The sequence below is a fragment of the Cupressus sempervirens genome, chromosome 11, assembly GCF_028749045.1.
Source record: "Cupressus sempervirens isolate cs-2001-9-10 chromosome 11, ASM2874904v1, whole genome shotgun sequence".
Lineage (NCBI taxonomy): Eukaryota > Viridiplantae > Streptophyta > Pinopsida > Cupressales > Cupressaceae > Cupressus > Cupressus sempervirens.
Window position 1 is genome coordinate 9,074,166 of NC_143128.1, and position 18,632 is coordinate 9,092,797.

The window sequence follows — 18,632 nt, forward strand, 5'->3', positions numbered from 1 at the left end:
TGTGACCAATCTTCTTTTTAAAAAACTCTAGTTGTCATTGAAATTTTGATGTAATTTATCATCAATGGTATAACAAACTTGTTGAATCATCTCTGTTTGGCATCGATAGTTTGACAAGGTTTGTTGTCGATGGTATAACCGTTGAATCATCTCTGGCTGGCATCGATAGTTCAATATTTTGAATTAGTTGTCTAGCGGCGGCATGTGACATAGATCGGCATGATTTTTGACAAAACTTCATGTCGATACATCAACGCCTATGGAATGTGTCGAACTTTCGAGGTAATTATAGTGTGGATGACTTTCAACATTTTACTATTGAAATTTTGACTAGAACAACATCAAAAAATAGGTCCAAATTAATTAGTGTAACATGCCTAAAAATATAATTTCAAAATTTTCATACAACTCCACCTTTGAAAGAGTTCGATTAAATTTAATAATGTAATCAAGCTAAAGAAATCAATTAGAAAAAAAAAAATTATTACAAAACACATTAAAGTACATATCATAGTACTTCCAACTTGTTATTTATATTGAGTACAAGAACTTTTGAACATGATTACTTAAAATTTATTTCTTATCAATATTATAATCCATGAATCATTATCAACATTTCAAGTTATAATATATGGCTCATTGTCACTATTTATATTGATAGACATACTTGTTGTGTCATTGAATTAAATTGCTTTGATGCAAAGTTGTCACGATCAAAGTTTTCCCTCCTAGCAAAACCATCATGAATACAATTTAAATTCCTTCCTCATAAAGTCATATCAAATTATTGGATTAATGATGAAAATTATGTAGTAAATACGCACTACCCTTGCATATAATATGAGCTCCATTAAAAATAACCTCAAAAAGTGTTGACATATTTCTAGATCCATTTAGTTTAAGGAGCAATCATATCTACACAAATTTACTAACACGTTTAATATAGCTAAAAATTCACTAACACCTTTAATATTTATCAGAATTTAAACAAACCTTCACCTTCAAAAGAGTTTGATTAGAATTAAAATGTGATCAAGCTATATCAATAAATTAGAGAAAAGAGAATAGTAGTTATTATGATACTTCTAAATTGTTGTTTATATTAAGAGTTTTTTTCATCTAGCAATATTTTAAATTATACTCTTCAAATAGATAACATTTCAAATCATAATACAATTTACTATGTGTAGACACCTAAGAATCCTTTAGAAAATAATATTTTTATTTTCTGAAAAAAAAATCCTTGATGACATCATCATTTATTAATTAATTATTTAATTAATTAATTAATTAATTTTTATGCCATTAAATCCCTTTATCTTAATTAAAAATATTTAATTAAGAAATCCCTCCCAAAAATGTTTAAATCTTATTTAAATATTATGTCCTTATTTATTAATTATTTAATTAATAAATTTACCAAAAACCCCAAAATAAATAAAATATTTATTTTTTGCCCAAAACTTGGCCAATTTCCTTAAGACCACTAACCTCTTCCAAAATCTTCTAATCCTTCTTTAATTTTGATTAAAGGCTAATCCCATCATTTCCTACCCCTAATCCCAACTCAAAATATTTAATCAAGATTAAATATTAATCCTCATGTTTATTAAAAATATTTTAATTAATATCTCCTCAACCCAAACCCTTGAAATAAATAAAACTTTATTTATTTCATAAAATCTTATCCTAGGAAGTTCTAGACTCTTCTAGAAAGTCTTCATCCTCATCCAAAGCCTAGACTCTTCTAGAAGATGTCTTTAACCCTAATCCTAATCCCCTCCTAACCTTGTCACATTTCCTAAACATGGGTTAAGACTTGCTAACTCAAGCCAAAGTTAATAAATATCTCCTCCTTCACCCACCCTCATTAATTGCAATCCATTTGCCATCCACTTGCCTAGTCCTAAGCCATCTTTAACCCTTCCTCTAATCATTTTTACAACCCTAAGCAAGCTTAAAACCCCCCTAAACCCTCAAATTCGAATTTCATGGTATCTCTCACAAATATCTTCAACCACAAAACTTTATAAAGCCCACAAAGTCATAAATGTTCTTACAAAGCACTTATGAAGGGTCTTTATGAAGATTTTATCTCTTGAGCCTCCTTTGTTGACTCACCCTTGCCCTTTCCTCCATCCTCTCACCCTGTGACATGTGTCACTCCCTGATTGGTTGTAAGGAAGCACAATCCATGTGCTCTCCTCTCATGCAATCTAAGCCCTCCATGAGCTTTTTCCCATCCTTGCATCCTAGCCTTTGATCCCTCAAGCCCTTTGCCTATTTAAGGAATCCTCTCCTAAGCCATTTCAACACAATCCATGAAGTAAAGTTATAATGCTATTTTGAGAGCCAAATCCATACTAAAGCCATCTATCCACACCAAAAATCCACAATCATCCATTGAAGCCTTTGGAAGCATATTGAGCATACATCCTATCCATTTAGACAAAGCCACTCAACAAGAGAGCTTCTCATTGAGAGAGTCCATTAATGGCTCATATTCTCAATTGAGAGCTCATCTTAGTCTATCTTGAAGTTTATGATTTTTGTTTAGTTTGTAGAAGCTTTATTTAAATTTAGTTTCTATTAGCATACTAACACTAACATTGCTCATATACATTTTGGCACGCCCGGTGGGACCCCGCATGGGTCATCTTCATTAGCTTTTTTAGTCAAGTTTTGTATGTCATTTGCTGATTTTGGCTAATTTTGCTTGTTTTTGTGATTGGTAGGATTGTATAAATTGGTTTTGTAGGTCCACATGAGCATGAAGAAGACAAAGGAACTCATAGTCTATCTAATAGTGTTTGCAGATTTTTCAAGCTTATAGGTGGACAAAGCACTTGGAATTCTTCTTCCTCTTCTTGTCTATATTCTTCTTATTCCATCTACTTCTTGTTCTTCTTCTTGTGGGAGATTTTGGCCATTTTTTTTCTAAGGAAGCAAAATCATACACACTTCTTTTTAGTGCTTAAAATGAACCCCCAAATCATACTTAAATCCATTTAAAAATTAAAATTTTGCAAAAAAAAAAAAATCTTGTAACAAGTGAAACTAAACCAATCTAATAATTTGCATCCTTGCAACATCAAGGTTTTAGATGCATTCATGCAAAGTTAGGAACACTTCATTTTTGGGAATTTAAAAAGAACTTCAAGTTTCCATTTCAAAAGGTTCAAAATTAACACTAAGTGCACACTAAAATCTAAATCAAACTCAAAGCATCAATCAAGGATAAAATGAACCTCATTTGCAAATATTTTTAAGTTCTTTTAAAAATCTCATGAAAACTAAGAGTCCTAAATGGTTGCCAAAATTGACCTAAAAGCTTTGTTATTAGTTCCAAACAAATGTCTTGTTGCAAAATCTTGAATGTTTCTTAGGTTTTTCATGCATCAAAACAATCTAGGAATATCATTTTTTGGGCTTAAAATATGCAAACTAGAACACAAAATCTTGAATGAAAACCAAAGTCCAAAGAGTCATTTTCACTTTTGAGTCCAAAACAATCTTGAATGATCTAAGGTTAAAACAAAGCACTTCAAAGCTCTTAAAACAACACACAAAATCTCAATCTTGAATGCTCAAAGGAAAAAACTTGAATGTTTAATCACTTGTCTTTGAATGCATGTTGTTAAAATCACTCTTGAGTGCCATGGATTAAAATCAAATTTTTTTTTTTTATGAATGCATGATTAAAACAACAAAATCCAATCTTGAATGTCATAGATCAAATAATCATCTTTTGGGATATAAAAAGAATCCACATTTTTGAAATCTTCTAAGTTATAAAAACTAATAAAGACGCTTTGAGTAAGTTTTTAGTAGGACTCACCCTCTTTAATCACCCATCAATTTAACCATTGGTTGCAATCTCAGCGCCATCTATGGGGATGGGTCTACCTAAGAGGGTGTTAAGTGCTCCACAAAGATCAAACTCCACTCACTTGGGTCTTTAGTGGTTTTTCTAAGTTAGAAAATTTCTTGAATGCGCATTAATCTCGCTCACACTTCGTTTGGGCATAAAAATTGGACAAATCTTGACGTGGAGGGCCTCCGAGCGTGCGCTTGGCAATTGAGTTTCACACATCTTTGTTTTGAGATTTAAAACAAACTCACACTCAATCTCGAATGCCTAACAATCAATGAACATCACATGATTTTGACGCATTTTCAATGACGCTTGCATTTCTCATGTTGATGATCTCTCGACTTCCATTATGCTGACGATGCTGTCAAATTGGAATGAACATTGTATGTCATAATCACAAGTGTCTTCAATCATAGCTTACAAAATCTAAATCATCAATTGGAATAAATGCGTATCTTTTAAAGCCCAAGATCATGTATGTGGTCTTGTTTTACACTTTTTAGGAGGCCTGCTTGGGGATTTCATCACCCCTTGGGATGACCTCAACTCCAGTGTTCCGGCGGAGTATAAAGATCGGGAGGTGAATCCAAAGACACCTCTCTTGGGATCAAAATTTTGTCACTTGGGCTAAGCCTCAAGGAACTTTATACCCTTGAGAAGTGAAAGAGGAGAAGTGGATTACCGCTCCTCTCGGCTGTGTGACATCTTTTTGGTTTCATCTACGGATTTGGGCCTCACGTACCTTGCGTATATCGAGGACTCCCTAGCTATAAAAAATTTTATCCTTGTAGAAAGCTTCCTAGGATGTTGGTGTGTTTGACGTGCTTGCTCAAAACTTTTGTCTGCTTATTTGTTCATAGCTTTTGAATGAATGTTTGCCAACTTTGGTCAAAATCCTAAAAAAGCAAAAATCTCCTAGCTCAAGGCATACTTAGCGTAGTCACTGCCTCATCAGAAAATCATCCAAGCTCCCCCGCTGCAACCAAATCTATCTAGTTCCTTGCTTTAGAGCAATCCCATATCCAAAGTCTCTCCAAATCATCCCCCCCTAGCCAGCTAGAAACCCAATCCAAAATCACACCCAAGCCTTTAGAGAGTTGCTGTCATTCTGCTAGAATTTGTTATCCAATCAATCCGATCAATCCACCAGCCTCACCACGGTTATCCTTTTGACAGAGCTTTGTCTAGGGTAATCTAGCTTTGTCACCTGTTATCCCTCATCACCTTGAGCTAAAGGTTGGGATCCACAAGTGATCAATCTCGTGTCATGCCCATAGGATCATTAGTCTATTCTTAGGTTGACACAATCTCTACCAATCCAGCGCATAGGAAAGCAAAACTCTCACTTTTTGACAGCATGCCCTTGAAGTCTTCCACCCACAAGAAAGCCAAAAATCTCCAGCCAATCCTCCTTAGGTCTGTCATACAGCTTTGACTCTCCCTAGGAAATCTTTCATCAGCCAATCCAAAATCTGTGCTTAATCCAAATCCAACCATGAGCTTCCGTGTTCATCCATATGCAAGACCCCATCCCCATAAAACTCATCATCAAAGCATGAAGTACCAATCCTATCATGATGTGTTTGGTCGCATTGTCTTTGCTCCCGCCACCTCCTATTTCAATGATGATGAAAATCTTGTTGACTATGACAAGTATATTGAAAGCCTTAGAAACATTCCCCCAAGCATCCCCCAAAATCCAAGAGTTATTCCAAACTATCTAGTCATGCCATCCGATATTCCAGCTTCCCCTCCATCACCCCATCAACCAAGCTTCCAATCTTCCACCCCCATCACACTAGCTATTCCTGTCAATCCACCTCCACCTTCGACACACGAGTCTCCAAGGAATCTCCTAGAGGAAATACAAGAAAAGTCGCCTCCAACAGTCGATAAGCCATGTCATCTAATCCAACCGTGTGAAGTAGTCAGTGATGAAGCTTCCCCATCTATAATATCACCTCCATCTCCCATAGCTATCATCCCCATACCATCCATCAAATTGCTTAAAATCCTTCCACTTCTCGCAAGCATCAAAATCCCACCACCTATCAAATCCCTCCAAATCCTATCCACATCGCCTCCAAGCATTTTCCAAATCTCTCGTAATGACCCTTATGCATCCATCTTCTACTCACCCATCTCCACTACTGAATCTCCCATCTATCCATCCGCTGCCTTTGAAGAATCCATCCCTTCACCTCCTATCGCACCATCCACTCCAAACCAATCCTATCAAGATCCTACCCAAAAGCATGTTGACATCCCCCAAAGCATAAATGAAGATATCATCGTACCATGTCTTCCATCCATAGTGCAGTCACCATCTCCTCCATCTCCAAAACCTCGAGCCATATCTCCTCCACTACAAGATATCTTGTCATCCCACCAGCTACATCAAGATCCTATCCTTCCATCTCCCCCACTCCATGCTTCCATCTTACCACCTATCCAAGCTATTCCACCATCTATAATCTACCCTCTTGGTTCACTTACATTCATCCACGGTGGCCCTCTCTCAGCAGAAGAATTAAGAACAGTATCTCCCCATTGCAATACACCTAATAAATCACTTCTACCATTTTCTGCAAGCAAAAAGTTTCCTCAGCTTGTTCAAATGCTCAATCGATGGCATTATCAAGGTCAAGGTTTAGGACCACAAGAGCAAGGAATCAGAGAGCCTATTATTGCACAAAAAAATCTAGGATTTCATGGTCTTGGATATGTATCCAAAGGCTCACCATCTAAAGGTGTTGGTACACCACACCCCCAAACCAAGCCTATCTCCAAGCCCACCATGCCAGCCTCCCATCACTCCTTCAAGAAATCTTATGTCATCCCCCCTCCACCATCTTTTCAACCCAAAACAACCTACCATATCCCCTCTTCATCCGCTAAATCCATTTTGGGTCCCTATGTCCCAAAATCTACCATCCTCCATCCTCCTATCAGCCATTATAAAAATCCTATTCCATCCATTTCTATGCAAGATCAAAAAAGGCACATATCACGGCACATCATCCATCATCATCCCCCTACATGCTCTTTCATATCCTCTCCATCTCACAAAGCTTCTCCTAACCATCTTCCCAAAGCTTACCACAGCAATGTGAATGCCAACTTCAAAATGCATAAAGCTAAAAATCCACATCCTAGGCAATCATATGTCTATTCTAAAAGACATACTCCAAAAAGGAAAAATCTAATCAAAGAATGCAAAACAATGCAAAAGCCTATGAAAAGAAAATCCAAAACCATGTGGATCCCCAAGAAAAAAGTTGAAACCCAATGCATAATGGCATCCACCATTACTAATCCCCCATCTAGTGACTCATGTCCCCCATCTCCTAACTCCATCTTGGGAGCCTATATCCCCAAGCACGCTTTCACAAATCCTCCATCACGCCTGCATCTACCATCTATCCCCCATATACTCTTTTCACACCCGTTCCAACATGTGCCAATGTTGCTCTTGCAAGCATCCCCATCTCATGCTCCTTTCCAGCATTTTCATCCCTCCATCTCCTACCATCAATCCCATCTAATCCGATCTATTGCATAAATCACACATCCGGTGTACCAACAGCTAGCAAAAAAATTGAACATTCCAACAGCCAGTGAAAAATTCCAAAAAAGCCAAAATAGCTTAAGAAAGCCAAAATCATTCCAGCTAAGTCCAAAGTCAAAAAGTCAAAAAAATAAATAAATAAATAAATAAAATAAAAGCGTCCACTGGTGAAAACTTGGCAATTCAAGCGCCTTGGACAGGTACCATGATGAAAACTTGGCAAACAAGCGTCATGCGTAATCCCGCCATCCCCAGCTTAGCTTATCACCCTCATGCTTTTGGTCATCTCTTAACATCCAACTCCATCTTCCAATCTATCCACCTATCCTCCACCCTCCATCTTCCATCTCACACCATCCACTTATCTCCTGCAGCTTCAGCCAACCATCCCAGCTATCACCCATCTCCCTAGCCCCTTCAGCTTTTTCCATCCTAGCTTCAATCCTATCACATCCATCATAAGACCTCCTTCTGCATGTCATCTTCTGATTGGGGGCACTATGTTCCTTGGAGATCTTGTCTTTTCCATCCTCCCTTGTCATTGGTATCTAGCTCTAGGCTATCCTCATGCAAACCCAATGTCATCTCTTTATATCCATCATAATCCTAGCTATCTACCATCCTATCCATCCATCTCATCCTGCTCCTCTAGCTATCCTTGGTCACAAAATCTCTCATCATCATTGGATGCATCCTGCTAAATCCATATCTTTCGCTATCACCCCACCCTTAGCTTTCGCATCTTGCACAACATCAAACCATCCCGCTATCCTATCATCCTGAGCTTTTGCCTGCTTGTAACTATCTTGGTCTGTTAGCTTGTACCATATCTTGATTAGCTCACTTGTAGATATCTTGGTCTGTCAGCTTGTACATTCTCTTTAGCTTAGTACCATTGCATCTATCTGGCGTTCATGTCAATTCGTCCTTGATCAGCATCTTGCACCCATCGCACATCTTGGTTAGCTATTCCAGTGCATCCTTTAGCTAGATTTCCTATCACCAAAGTGTTATCTTTCTTAGTTCAGCTTGCTAGACGCATCACTCATCCAAATCCACCAGCTTAGGTGCTCTTCGATAGGTCCTTGCAGGATATAGCTTTCCTCATGTCTGATCTTGGTCCGTTAGTACCTCGTCCTACCCATCTCGTTGGCAAACGGTTCTCTTTTGAATTTTCGCTTTCTTTTGATTTGGACTCTTCCCTGTTGGGTCTTGAAGTATATTTTCCAAGCAATCCTTTTGTTCCCTCCTCAAGGTTGCCACGATCTTCCATATCATGGTATACTGTGAATGGGGCAATCAGAGCGTAAGGTCTTGATCATGTCTTTTGCTCTCTTTTTTTTCTGCTTGTGGGTTGCCCAGTGTCGTTTCTACACTGCTTCCTCTGGGATTCATGTGTGATACTGGGGCAATCCTTGCGTGTTTGTTTTGAGTCAGTTCGTCAGTCCTCTGGACGGTTGGTGAAAAGGCCTTGATGTTCTTGGTAACCTTGGCAATTAACCAACAGTCCTATAGCAAATCTAGTGCTCAACTACATGGTGGTACTTCTTTTTGAAGTATCCCCCCGCTCAAAAAGCTTCAATGGTTTTCCTTCATCTCCATTATCCCCCATCCATATCCAGCATTCGTCTCTCCTACCCTAGCTTATGCATCAGTATCTCTTTGAATCACTCCTCACCTTTAGCTTTAGGGATCCACAATCTTAGTCTTAGGGATCCACTAATCCAAATCAATCCACCAAGCCTCATCTTTTGAGATCCACAATCCTAGTCCTAGGGATCTTCGAAACCCCTCTTTCGCCAATCTGACTCTTTGAAATCCTGTTGCATCAACTTTTTAATCCCCTCATCCATCTCCCCATCCTGGATTCCTTTTATAGCGCTCCACTCCTTCATCCTCCACCTTCCCTGAGATCTCAAGCTTGCTTCCCCTTGTGCCTTTGATTCTCCCTTTATCATTCTCCCGTAGTGAGAGTTTGCGCTAACTAAACCTCTTCTCTTAAGCCAATCTGAGTCTTCTTGCTCATCTTGGATTCTTGTACTTTTCAAGAAGCCACTGAGCCTCACTTTCTCTCCCCACTGCATTCTTGAGGGGGCATCTCACAGTCCATTCTCTCCTCTTCTGCTCTAGCCTTGGGCATCTTATTTTCTTATCTTTGATGCCATGCCACTTGTGGCATCACATCAAAGAGGGGCAAAATGTAGACACCTAAAAATCCTTTAAAAAATAATATTTTTATTTTCTGAAAAAAATCTTTGATGACATCATCATTTATTAATTAATTAATTAATTAATTTTTATGCCATTAAATCCCTTTATCTTAATTAAGAAATCCCTCCCAAAAATGTTTAAATCTTATTTAAACGTTATTTCCTTATTTATTAATTATTTAATTAATAAATTTACCAAAAAACTCAAAATAAATAAAATATTTATTTTTTGCCCAAAACTTGGCCAATTTCCTTAAGACCACTAACCTCTTCCAAAATCTTCTAATCCTTCTTTAATTTTGATTAAAGGCTAATCCCATCATTTCTTACCCCTAATCTCAACTCAAAATATTTAATCAAGATTAAATATTAATCCTCATGTTTATTAAAAATATTTTAATAAATATCTCCTCAACCCAAACCCTCGAAATAAATAAAACTTTATTTATTTCATAAAATCTTATCCTAGGAAGTTCTAGACTCTTCTAGAAAGTCTTCATCCTCATCCAAAACCTAGACTCTTCTAGAAGGTGTCTTTAACCCTAATCCTAATCCCCTCCTAACCTTGTCACATTTTCTAAACATGGGTTAAGACTTGCTAACTCAAGCCAAAGTTAACAAATATCTCCTCCTTCACCCACCCTCATTAATTGTAATCCACTTGCCATCCACTTGCCTAGTCCTAAGCCATCTCTAACCCTTCCTCTAATCATTTTTACAACCCTAAGCAAGCTTAAAACCCCCCTAAACCCTCAAATTCGAATTTCATGGTATCTCTCACAAATATCTTCAACCACAAAACTTTATAAAGCCCACAAAGTCATAAATGTTCTTACAAAGCACTTATGAAGGGTCTTTATGAAGATTTTATCTCTTGAGCTTCCTTTGTTGACTCATCCTTGCCCTTTCCTCCATCTTCTCACCCTATAACATGTGTCACTCCCTGATTGGTTGTAAGGAAGCACAATCCATGTGCTCTCCTCTCATGCAATCTAAGCCCTCCATGAGCTTTTTCCCATCCTTGCATCCTAGCCCTTGATCCCTCAAGCCCTTTGCCTATTTAAGGAATCCTCTCCTAAGCCATTTCAACACAATCCATGAAGTAAAGTTATAATGCTATTTTGAGAGCCAAATCCATACTAAAGCCATCTATCCACACCAAAAATCCACAATCATCCATTGAAGCCTTTGGAAGCATATTGAGCATACATCCTATCCATTTAGACAAAGCCACTCAACAAGAGAGCTTCTCATTGAGAGAGTCCATTAATGGCTCATATTCTCAATTGAGAGTTCATCTTAGTCTATCTTGAAGTTTATGAATTTTGTTTAGTTTGTAGAAGCTTTATTTAAATTTAGTTTCTATTAGCATACTAACATTGCTCATATACACTATGTCAATTAAAAGTACAAGTATTAGAAGGAAAAATGGTAGAGTGTGCAAAATATGTGAAAAAGTAGGCAGAGTTTAACAAATATCCCAAAAAATTTGTAATCCCTAAAAAGGGAAACCCTAACCATCGACGGTAGCAAATATGCAAAACATCTAGCTCACAAGAAATTTTGACAGTATGACCATGGTAGAAGAATAATCAGATTTTTTTGAGCAACCAATTCAACGTGCTCATAGAACAACATGAGGAATGAAACAAAGAAATTATTAAGCAAAATTGAAACCAAAAAAGATCGGTAATTGTTAAACCTCAAATACAGGAAAATATAAACAAACAAAAACAAGAAGAGGAAGAAGGGTGGAAAATAGTTTGATCTAGGACAAAGATTTGAAACCGAAAGGAGATTAAAAGAAAAAATACCAGGGAAGCATGGGGGAACCCGATTCAGAGTCTAGCTAGTAATGACCAGCAGAAGAAGCAAGCAAGTTTTTTTGAGAAAACAAAATATGCCATGCAAAAACAAGTGTCCAAGGAAAGAAGAAACAATATAAATTGGAAGAGCCATGCTAAGGAGAGGCAAGACCTAATTGTAGCAAATTATTTGGATACACAGGTTGTACCTAAGCCCTGTTATCTATTAGAAGTAAATAGTATACCTCTAAACCCTAATCTTCCTCATAACCCTTATCAAATAAAATATGTGCCTCAAATCTGCATTAATATTTCCAATTTGGGAGTTTTCCCCATCTTAAACTTGAGAAAGATCTTACTCTGCTACCCTGAAATCGAAAACCAGAAGATAATGTTGTCCCAACCATCATAATTAGCAATAAGAATACTGAAGAAAGATGGTTTGATTGTGAAGAAAGGGGTCTATATGCAATTTGGACCGGACCAATATCAAAATGATCAAATCTGGTAAATTGGTTCAACTCCATGGATTCCAACCAGGTAAGTATCACATTTCTTTCAAATAGGCTAGTTTTTCTGCATTGTAAAATTTTAAGATTTAGGTCTTGTCTTCTTAAAAATTCACTTTATTTTATTAGTGGATATAGCTTGTATTCTTGAAATGGAAACCTAATTTTAATGATAATTCGAAGAACATCTCTGAAATCCCAATAGGGATTAGTTTAAAAAACATCCCTGCTAAATTATGTGATATTAGAATTTCTATACAAATTGGTCAATTACTAAGAGGAATCAAGGGATATGAGCCTCATCATATCAAATCCTCATCAGCTAAACTATTAGTTACACTAAAACCTGAATATGATCAATAAGAATTTATAAAGATTATCACAAATAGATCATTTTATAAGATAAACTTCTCCAAATATCAAGGGAAAATCGGATATATGAACTTTCTCAAGGATGAGAAAAGAATGGCAGAAAACAGTTCGGATTTTGAGGAAATCAACTTGGATACCAGATTAGAAGAGAAACATTCAGAATTGGGAGAAAAAGTCCAACATAACTATTCTAGAAAAGGGGAGATCAGAAAGCAAAACCATACAGAGAATACTATCAAAATCCTAAATAGTGAGATTGAAGAAGGAGAAATTACTGAACCAGAGATGATCCAAAGCATTCTTAAAAGTATTGAAAAGAAAGCTAGGAAAACGAAGGAAGAATATATCAATCAAATCATAGAAAAGAGATATATGGAAGGAGTCAATCTACTAAATATAAAATTTGCAAGCTTAAAAGAAGCCTCAAAGCAATCAGAAACAGAAGTGAAGGAAATTGAGGAGAATATGGGGAGAATTAAGCAACTAAATAAAAAAATAACACTCAAGATTAATGATATAGTTGATCAAATAGAGATCGTACAACAAACAGAGGAATAGAATAAGATTCAGAAGTTGAAAAAATACAACAGCAACAAAAGGACAAACTGGCATAACAGAGCAAGAAAACAAAGAATCTAATGGAGCAGAGACGATTAGAAATAATAAAGCGGATCACATAGTAATAGAGAACACATTAAGGGAAAAAGATGATATAATACCACCAGCATCAACAGGTCACTAGAGCAATGTCACAATCAAAAATAAAAGAGCAAACAAGAGGAGCTATAAATTTTGGGAAACTCCAACAAATGGAATACACCCATTTGTAGTTATAACCATTGAGAACATTCAACAGATAGAAGAATACAGAAATATAGGAGAAAATTTGCTCTCTGCAGAAGAAGCATTATTGAAAAATGCAAATAATCACTCTTAGAGCTAATCAAGAATTAGCAAAAACATGGTAGGATTGGGAAGAACATGGTATAATGATGGATCCGGAATAGACAGAAGACAAGGAAGAAACAAAAGCAAGAACAATACAGAGAGGAAAATTTAGAGCAATTTGAGAAACAAATGGATCTAACAAGACAGATTATCAAAGAAATAAAAGGGGAAAAGAAAAATAAGGAAGATGAAAACAAAACAGCAAGTATCATTAATGCCCAATAGAATGTAGACAAATTTGGGTATTGCAATGAATTGAGAGGGTATCAAAATACCAAGATGTGGTAAGCAGAAGTCAAAATGAGGGAGAAAATCGCTCAAAGAGTTGAGAGAGGCAGATGGTCAAGCAAGAGAATAGAGAAAACTTTTCCAAAATCTAAAAGCAAGGAAGGGGAAGAGCCTTCCCATGTCAATATGGGAATTACTACATGGAATGCTAGAGGCCTAAATGCCTCTAGCAAAAAAATGCTTACTAAAGCGTAATATATCTCTATTTGAATCCAATATAATAATAATACAAGAAACAAAACTAAATAACGAAGAAAGTAATAAGTTAGGAAGGAAATTGGGTAGTTGGAAAATAGTCACACAAGAATCTAATGGAGCATCAAGAGGAATAGGAATTTTATGGAATCCAAGGAAAATAATATTAGACATGATTATTTCAAATAATAATTGGATGGGGTGTAAATTTAAAAGTATAAAACAACCTCCAAATCATCCTAATTAATGTATAAAAGCCTCTACAAACAACATATAAGAAGCTTTTATGGGAAGACTTAAATACATTTTTGAGAAATTATCATAACGAAAACATTCTCATTGGAGGTGATTTCAACATTATATTAAATTTGGAAGAAAAGCATGGGGGACACCAACAGTTGTCATAGGCATCCGTAGACTTCAGAGGATGAACAGAAGAAAATCAGCTCCTGGATATCCCAACTAACAATGGAATGTTCGCTTGGAACAACAAAAGGAAAGATTTCAGTTACATTGTAGAAAAACTAGATAAATTCTTTTTTAAAGGAGAATTAAAAGATAAAGAGATGACAATCCATTCAACTATATTACCCATAGAAAGATCTAACCATTATTTGGTTAGAACTGAATTATTTGAACCTTCTAGACCATCTAGAAACCCTTTTAAATGTGAAAATATGTGGTTCTTAGATCTAAATTTTATGGAAAACATCAAACAGCGATGGACAGAAGGAGAGTTTCAAGGATCCAAGATGTATTGCTTTGTGTCCAAAATGAAAATGATCAAAGAAAATATCCAACAATGGAACAAAACACATTTTAATGATATTTTCAAAGAAAAATTAAGCAATGAAGAAAATTTAAAAACACTAAACAATGTTATTATCAAAAATGGAATGGATAATAAAACATGTCTAAAAGAAAAAGAACTACTTGCAAAACAAGAAGAATTTTTAGCAAAAGAAGAGATATTTAGGAGGCATAAATCATGAGAAACGTGATTAGCAGAAGGGGATCAAAATACTAAATATTTTACAACAGCACTTTTTTTAACAAATCAATGAATAAAATTTCAAAAATTAAGGATAACGAAGGAAATATAACTGAGAAACCAACAATTATTGCAAAATTTTTTGTGGATTATTTTAAAAATCTCCTAAACAACTCTAACTGCTCTAACTTAATGGCACAAAGAAAAATGTTAGAAAGCATCCCAAAATTAGTCACTATAGAAGATAACAAACTTCTTAACAAACCAATAACTCTAGAGGAGGTCAAATCATCAATATTTAGTATGAATCCCGACAAATCGCCAGGTGTTGATGGCTTTTAGGCTTTTTTCTACCAAAAGTGTTGGGATATAATAGGAACATATTTTTGAAAAGCAATTGAAGCTACAAGAAATGGTAGATAATTATTAGCAGAGATTAACCATACATTTTTAACACTTATCTCTAAAAAAGCCTCAGCTGAAGTACTAGGGGATTCAGGCCTATAGCTTTATGCAACACTATTTATAAAATTTACTCAAAGATTAACCATACATTTTTAACACTTGCCTCTAAAAAAGCCTCAGCTAAAGTACTAGGGGATTCAAGCCTATAGCTTTATGCAACACTATTTATAAAATTTACTCAAATGTTTTAGCTCATCATCTCAAATTGACCCTTCCCAAACTCATTTCAGAGGAACAAACTGGATTTGTTCTAGATAGATCTATTTTAGATGGAATTATCATCATTCAAGAAACGATTCATTAGCCACCAAGAATAAAGAGGCAAGTATGTTCATGAAATTGGACATTCAAAAAACATATGATATGGTAGACTAGAGATTCTTATGCAAAGTTCTAGAAGCATTTGGTTTCTCCCATCTATGGATCAATACAATTTTTAATTACATATCAACACCTAAAATATCACTTCTCATAAACAAAACCCCGAAAGGTTTTTTCAATACATCTAGGGGTATTAGACAAGGAGACCTGGTATCACCATTTATTTTTAATGTTATGGAAAAAACATTTGGGAGAACAATAAAAAGAGCTCAGTTAGAAGGGAACATTAAAGGCATAACTATTGCAGAAAGCACCCCAAACATCACACATCAATAGTTTGCTGATGACACAATATTAACTAGAGAGAGCTCTTTGGTAGAAGCACAAAATTTAAAAAAAATATCCCCACCACTATATGGAAGCATCAGATCAAAAAGTGAATGTAGAAAAATTTGAGATCTTATTAAATACTAAACTTGATATAGAAGATCAAATATGCAACATTATGGGATATGAAAAAGGAATATTTCCATGTAAATAACTAGGAATAGAATTAGAGCAACGAACCGGTCAAAATAAAGGGCTGAACAACATTTTAGAAAGAAATGATAAGAAAATATGTTGTTGGAAAGGTAAGTGGTTAACTAACGCTGAAAAAGCAACAAAAATTAAAACAATTATGTCAGTGATTCCTACTTATCAAATGTCATGTCTACCTTCAACCAAAAAAGTAAATAAAAATCTAGAAGGTAAGCTAAGAAGCTTCTTCTAGAATGATACAAATGACAAAAAGAAAAAGGGCCCTAATTAAATAGGATAATATATATAAACCAAAAGAGTTAGGGGGACTAGGGATCAAAGAACTCAATTTGGAAAAATGAATCATTAGGAGCAAAATTGGTATGGCGCATTTATCATAAACGGGAGCAAAAGTGGGCTAAAATATTACATAAGAAGTATCTTAATGTTGAGGATCCCACATCAATCTTTAGGATGCATAACTTACCTAAAGGTTCAAAAAATTGGAATTTTATAGTCAAATATCGATCACTAATTAGTAGATATGTTACTTGGGATATTGGATTAGGAGAGGAAGCACTTTTTTGGGAAGATTCATTGGATGATCTTCGACCACTAGATAGCTTAAGCATCCCAGCAAATGTTTAAAATACATTTATAAGTTTATGGGGTAATAAAGTAAGCAACTACAAACAAATAAGGGAGGAAAATGGAAACGAGAATTGGGAATGGAAATCATTGGAGAATTTAGGTTTGGATCCAAAAGGTAAAAAGATGTTAGACCACACTCTCAAACTTAGAAAGGTAAATCATAAAGAATGAAGAGATAAACTCATTTGGGGAGCCTCTAAAGATGGTAAATATAAGGTTAAATCTGGATATAACCTAATAATTCACTCTCAAAGGTGGGAAGCTATAAATATGCCAACCAAATTATGTTGGGATCCAATGTCTTCCAAAAGCAGGAATCTTCCTCTGGGCAGCAATTCAAAAAAGGATTCTAACAACAAACAGACTTAAAAAGCTAGAATTTGAAGGCCCATGCTGGTGTCATCTATAAAAAAAAAAAAATGAGAACACAGAGCACCTTTTATTCCAGTGTCCATATACAAAAGGATGTTGGGATTGGCTTCGACAAAAACTAGTTTGGACTTCTCCTCTTCCTGGGAACCTAGAAAGTTTACTCCTAGGTTGGACTAAAGGTAGCTCTTTTCAGACCTATGGAAAACTTTGGAATATTTCTCCTTCTATCCTTATGTGGAAAATTTGGAAAGAAAGGAACAAGCAGATGTTTTGTGATCAAGAACTAGATGCTTCTATTCTACGCAACAAGATCGAAACAAGTATTACTGAAGTCATGAATAATCATCTGAGAAGAATAGAGATAGAGGAAGGAACTTTCTCCAATTGGGATGGAGAAATGAAGAAAAATTGGAACAAACAAATTAATCCCCCACAAATTTATAAGGAAACCCCAAAAGAGTTGGAATAGGATGCATAATCAACTCTGACTCAGGAAAATGGTTCATCAAAAGGGCCAAACCAATGGGTATTATCACAAACAATTTAGCAAAGTTAGAAACCCTCCAATAAGGGCTCCAATTTAGTTTAAATTTAGGGATTAAGAAGTGTATTATAGAGGGAGACTCCCAAATTGTTCTTAATGCTTTAAGAAAAAGGGAAAGTCCCAATTGGATTCTTAATTCAAAACTAGAAGAGGTATTAAAATTATCAAATTTACTAGAAGATACTAAAATTCAACATATATATAAGGAAATAAAAAAGCAGATCTCCTGACAAATAAGGGAGTGGTAGGAGAAGATATTACTATTAGACAAGTTATTTAATCATCTCATCTACTGCTACGATCCCCCATTTCTAGGAGAAGGTTAGGTTTTATTTTTATAACTCTTTTTAACTCATCCTTCAAACTTTTAGCGGTTTTAGATATTTGTCATGATATACTTTCTTAACTATTAGAGGTTTGTCAAGGCTTTCTACTACCTCCTTCAAGCTTGGATAGTTTTGCTATCCAGGATAAGTATGTCTAATCAAAAGATTTTCTAACATCTTTACCCTCTAATAGATTTGGTCTTTATTAATACAATTTGGCAATATCTTTTTTGTTTATGCAGCAAAGGAGGGGTTCTATAACTGCAAGGCGATGAAAAGACTCTGACTAGTTGTGTTTGGCTTTCGATCGTTCACTTCTCTCCCTTGTAGACTCTTTTGGATCATGTTGCTCGCTTTGTTGTTTTGATCCCTCCTTTATTTTTTGGATTCAAAGTAGAAATTTGCAACTTGTGAATCATTACTTTTACCTTATACTCAATATAGCCTCAAAGTTGAGATTATGTAAACTAGGGTATGCCCTTTTTATTTTTGTAATAATATAGAACCTTGGTCCAAAGCAAGACTAGAGGTTTTCTTCTCTCTTCTTCAACTCTATGAGCATCATCTAGATCCAATGCGTGTGAAGTGTTTTTTTTATCTTTATAAGAGATGGCTTCATGTGAAACTCATAAAACATGAGTCAATGAATTTGACTTAAAAAAACCACATACTTA